The 5783-nt window shown below is 48.4% G+C and overlaps 1 long non-coding RNA gene across 1 annotated transcript; it reads right to left on the bottom strand.

The window, feature by feature from the left end:
* Positions 1-973: 973 nt before the first annotated feature.
* On the bottom strand, positions 974-4792 carry LOC148474485 (uncharacterized). The gene is made up of 3 exons (XR_015872876.1): positions 4718-4792; positions 2097-2171; positions 974-1132 (listed from the first exon to the last, which is right to left on the bottom strand). It is a non-coding gene; the product is annotated as an uncharacterized LOC148474485 (long non-coding RNA).
* Between the last annotated feature and the right edge of the window lie 991 nt (positions 4793-5783).

Genomic DNA, 5783 nt, shown 5'->3' with positions numbered 1-5783 from the left:
TTGGATGTAATACACTGTTATGACACGCCCCTCTGATGTAGCAGTACACGCCCACTTTATCGCTGCGCTCATAGGTGTGGTTGTCACAATCTCCCTGAAATGCTTTTTCAAAAATAGGCACTATGGTACAATGCGGTTTCTTAAATAGGCAGAGAACAATAGAGAATTTCCCAGATGACAGTGGGCCTGATTTAGAGGTGCGCGCAGGGTTGATGCTGCGTGCAAGCGGCCGATGCTTTCAGTCAGCACCTGCCTCCATGCCGAACTGTGTAAGCTTCCCAATGATCACTGCCGAAAGACGCAGAACAAATTTAGTTGCAGAGAGAGCGGCGATATCAGTGGGCTTTTCTGGGTGGTAACAGTGGGATGACTAGCCAGACGGGACGTGTCACGGCCTGCGGCTATGTCTTTTGCCACAGTTGCCAGAGCCAGTGGGCATCTCAGGAGGAAGCCTACTACATTAGCACAAAGACGCAGGCACGCTGTGTAATAAGAAGCAGTCACTGCTGCAATAGCGTCCATCTCTGGATGAGGCCCAGTGTGTGCAAACACCATTTCAATCTCTCATAGATAGTCCCCAGTTACTTTCTCCCGCCCCAGTTACTTTCTCCAGCAGCGTTGTCACTGGTTCGGAATGAATTGATAGGCTGCATTCACTTGAATACCTGGAGCACCCACAAGATGGCTGCCTCCAGTATATGTAAACAATAGTTCTTTTCAAGTCATCTCTTTAACTAAACTTACCTTCACTTTTTTTATTATTGCCTTCAACTTCTAATCAATACTAATTGAAAAGATACTTTAAATCGGGATGAAACTTTACATTTTTGTGACAATACGAATTGTTTCAGCTGAATTTCAGTTATTTTAACATAAATGTGTTACAATCATCTTTGGTAATACAGGAGGAATGGAGGAAAATGGAGGAAAAAGGGACATTTTCGGATTTCAGAAGCTGCAATAAATCCCTCACTCAGCGCAGATATGATCTTATTAAAATATTTGCCAACTTCCATCTGATGAACTCGACAGGACAAGGTGGATTATTTGTTCAACAACTATTTTCTGCTGTGGATCACTGTTATTGTCACAAGGTTGACAGAAGGATTATATTCCTGAGAATCATATTTCTCTGCAAATAATATAGACACATATCATTCCCATCATATAACTCCTGGGGTTACACTGAACACTGACTTATCTAACTAACCTATCACACTACGGTAAGTGTCAGCAGTGTACACAACAAGGTCATTGTTTAGATAATCCTTAATCAGACAAGAATCCCTAAATAGTCTTAATGAGGACTTGTCCCTGCACAGAATGCATCACAGTCATGTTCACAATGAGCAGTTCCTAGTGAATTGATCAGCTGCAACCTTAAGCTGGGTACACACTGACAGATACATTGGGCGATCAAATGGTCAGCCAATGTATCTGCTGCTCGTCGGCCAGTGTGTACCTGCGATATGTCGGTGAACGTTGGCGTTCACCGACATATCGCATTGGCTGTGCTGCACACCCGATGGACAGATGTGTCTGCAGACATATCTGTCCATCGGCAGGTGTGTACAGGCCATACGACCATCACCTGCAGGTGTGTACCCACCTTTAGATATATTTGTAACTGTTCAGCAGTAATGGGGAGATGTATCATCAGCGAAAATGCGGTAAAACCCCCGAAAATGCAGTTTTCGGGGGTTTTACCGCATTCCCCGTATGTATTAAGCAGCATAACATTAAGCGGCATAACATCATGTGCGCCGGCTGTCATACAAAAAAAACGTCATTGCATTGTGACTGCGCCGTACCAGCGGTAGGAATGGATGGGCGGTAGGTGCGGCCCCCTCTCACTTTAATACATGATGAGAGGAGTGGGCAGATCCCCCCCACTATCCAAGTGTGCAGGCCCGGGACTTCAGTCTCAGCAGTCCCCCCTGATGGTGGCCCTGCTACCCAACCACTCCTTCAGTGTCTCTACCTCTGGCACATTTCCCCCCAGGGCCAGTGCAAGGTTTTAACCTAGTACTCACTACTTCCCAGACTTTTGCACACTTTACTTTTGCCAAAAAAAATAAAAATAAATCCTACTGTACCTCCTTCTGGCTTGTTGGCTGGCGAGGTTGCAGTGGAGATGTATTAATGTTTGACGCAGAATGCTGTCCAGAATTCTAGAAGGGGGATCCAAATGTTAGATTTTGGAACAAAGCAAACAATAAAAATAACAGGCGAAAGATGTTTAAGCTTGAGAATATATAAGAAGACTGTTTTTTGCTGATGGTACTGATTGACAGTCTTGTGGGTCAGATAACTTAGTTGATGCCAGTGGGTCAGATGGCTGGTTTGGGCCAATGGATGTTTGTGCTAGACGTGTCGGTTTTTGTGGTATATAAGGAAAGGCTGTGTCAGGTTTTCAGTCTCTTTTGCTGGATTCATGAAACAGGCTGAGTATCACCATCTGTGTGACAGATTCTCTTCTGTTTTCTATTTTCCTGCTTTTCCATTGCATCATGCCCCGTCCCAGGCGCTCTGCCACCCCCCCCACCCCACCGGCTGGCTGACTTTGCCTGTCCTCTGTGCACTGCTGCGGCGTGTGGGCGGGCGTCCACCCCCCCCATCCTTTCCCCAGCCCCAGTGAGCCTTGGGGTGCCCATGTCCCCAGGCCGCACCTTAGCCTCAGAGACATCGGCGGGAACACAATGTATCGTGGCTCCTGCCTCGTTTGCCATCCTGCCCCCTTGCCTCCTCCTGTCCCTGCCATGCCAGCAGGAGCGATGGTCCCCGTGGCTACCGTTCACAGCTCCCGCATGCTGACCTTTGCACCTCCATCCCCTGCCGCACCGACGGAAGTGCCTGCTTCCGCGGCTTCCGCCTCTCACGCTGCTTGGCCTGTCACGCTGCTCCAGTGGCCCCTTCCGCCCTTAGCTACCACCCTTTCTCCGCTCCTTACTTCCTTTCTTACCCCCCCTTTTTTCCGCCTTTCCCCCACCATTCTAACTTTTACCCCTGGCATATTCCCCCCTCCCCGCCCAACACACCCAAGTGGCCCCTCCCACTGCAGATGTTTTGGTCCCCACACCCGTCAGGCGCCCGGCCACCCCGCCTGCTCCTTGCTCACCTGTGCTGCCCCCTTGTCCCCGTCCTTCTACACCTCCCAGCACTGAGGCCAAGTTCCCCTCTGCCAGTTACTCACCCTGCTCCTGTAGTTTCAGGTCCTCAGGCTGCAAGCGAACTTTCCACTGACGACTCGGCAGCTAGTACGGCTGCACGCGTCGAGGCGGCCCCCGGCTGTTCAGTTGGTGGCTTCTCCGCGTGAAGATATCAAGGATGTTGTTCCAGGTCCGGCCCATGATGGTGAGTATGGATCGTCTAACTCTTCATGCTCTTATTCCTCTTCCTATTCCTTTGATTCTCCTGCGCGCCCGCGTAAAATTGCTAGGATGGTTGCGTAGTGTCTCGCTAAAAGGCAAGCGGTAGTAGCAGGAAGGTTTATTTAGGAGGGCACGCAGAGCCTGAACCAGGCTCTGATTCTGTTCACTGCGCGAACACTGCGATCCTTCGCGGATTGCACACGAGTGCGCGGGAGAGAATCCGCAAGGGTAAATTTGTGTATTTTTTCTCGCTCGAGGAGGATACAAAAAAAGGCTTGGCGCAAGCAAAGAAGCCTGGGGGCTTGGGGGAGGAGGCCTTGTGCAGTTTTAATACATGGGCAAAGGGCATGCTCAGTTTTGCGGCATGTTATCTCCATACGAGGCCGGATGAATATGTTAACCTTCTTAAATATATTTTTTTGGTGCACGACATGTTTGTGTGTTCCAGGAGTTTGGCATGGCGCGAATATGATGCGCAATTTCATAGGAAGCACGAGGGTAGGTATTGTTTTGCCGTTTGGAGTACAAGATGTCGAGGTGTGGTTAGAGGTCTCCCAAAACTGTCGGCCCCCCCCTTGAAGGGTGTCCCGCCCCGCAAGCCCCCCAGCCTCTCTGAAGCCGGGTGCGACGGGTGTGGCAAGAGGTAAATGTTTTGCCTTTAACGACTCGCGGTACACTCATGGTGCTGTCTGTCGTTTTCTCCACTCCTGTCAACTCTACGGTGACGAGCACCCAGCCAAGGATTGCTGATGGGGATCGAGTGGTTCAGTCCCCGATCGTACAGAGGACGCAAAGAGTTCTGGTTAAAGCTATGTCCCCAATTTGCCTAGAATCACTTTCACAGTGGTTAGGTTGGTACCCTTTGCGAGAGGATTCTCAAATTTTGTTGGAAGGTCTTTCACTGGGTTTTCATTTGCCTTTTTCTGGTCCATTGCTGGTTTGCGCCCCGCATAACTTGCGCTCAGCCAGAGACCTCCCTGGTGGTTTACTAGCAAAAGTAGAGGCCAAGGTCCTTTTGGGGAGGATGGAAGGTCCTTTACCCGTCCCTCCCTTGCAGGATCTTTGCATTTCCCCTGTTCGTGTGGTCCCCAAGAAGGTCCCAGGTAAGTTTCGCCTGTTTCAGCATTTATCCTACCCTTCAGGGGCTTCTGTTAACGATGCCATACCGTCATCAGCCTGCAGGGTAGTTTATCAATCGTTTGATGAGGCCTTAAGCCTCGTTCGCCTTTTTGGATATGGTGCATTGCTGGCGAAACTGGATTTAACCTAGTACTCCCTACTCCCCTGTAACTACTTCCCAGACTTTTGCACACTTTACTTTTGTCAAAAAAAATAAAAAATCTTACCTCCTTCTGGCTGGTAGGCTGACGAGGCTGCAGTGCAGATGTATTGATGTCTGATGCAGAATGCTGTCCAGGATTCTAGAAGGGGGATCCAAATATTAGATTTTGGAACAAAGCAAACAATAAAAATGCACTTTTTTAAAGTTACTATGAAGTGACTGTATACCTGCATACGTTACAAGTAACAAAACCTGCATACGTTACAAGTAACAAAAAAAGACTTGTGAAAACAGGAAAATTTCCAACAGCTCTTCTCTTTCATGCCCATCTGCTCACCAGCTTTTCCCTCACATATGCCCTTCTACCCACCAGCTTTTCCCTCACATGCCCCCTGCCCACCAGTTTTCCACACATACTCCATGCCCACCATATTATCTTTCAAATACTCATCCCCACCATGTTTTCCTCACATGCCCTTCTGACCACCAGCTTTTACCTCACATGCCCCACAGTCCGCTAACTTCTCCCTCACATATATCTTTGCCCACCAGCTTTAAGAGGAAATCTAGGTATCGATATTCAATTTATTTCAGTTTTGAGGTTTGTTGAATTTTGAAAGCTCACCCATTGATAGGTATAGGATATACATCGCTTCACAGGGAAGGTTCAGCTTACTGTCCCTCCTAATACCCCCCCATTGCCATTTTCCAGCCTCTCAACCATTTGAATTTAGTAAAATATAAAAATGACTCTTCTTACATCTTCATGGCTGGCTGGCAATGCGGCTGTCAAGGTGCATTGGAGTCCAGATGCAATGCTGCTTGATGCAGAAAGCTGTCCAGGCTCCACTGCTGCTCCGGGGCTAACACAAGATTTCTAGATGGAAGAAATTCCAAAATGTTAGATTATGGAACAAAGTGACAACAGAAAAAAGTTGTTTGTGTCCTTATTTATGTATTAAGCGCTTATTTAAAGACACTTGGCCTGAATCAGAGATGGACGGATTTGCAGAGCCGCACACAAGCGGCTGTGCAAATCCGTCCATCTCAGATGCAAATGCAGAAGGAGGTGCTAGACACCTCCTTACTGCATTTACGATCCCAGCACTGCGACCGGCATCACAAGCTGG

Source organism: Taudactylus pleione, unplaced genomic scaffold (assembly GCF_031769625.1).
Source record: "Taudactylus pleione unplaced genomic scaffold, aTauple2 ptg000842l, whole genome shotgun sequence".
Classification (NCBI taxonomy): domain Eukaryota; kingdom Metazoa; phylum Chordata; class Amphibia; order Anura; family Myobatrachidae; genus Taudactylus; species Taudactylus pleione.
This window is presented reverse-complemented; position numbering and strand designations above follow the sequence as displayed.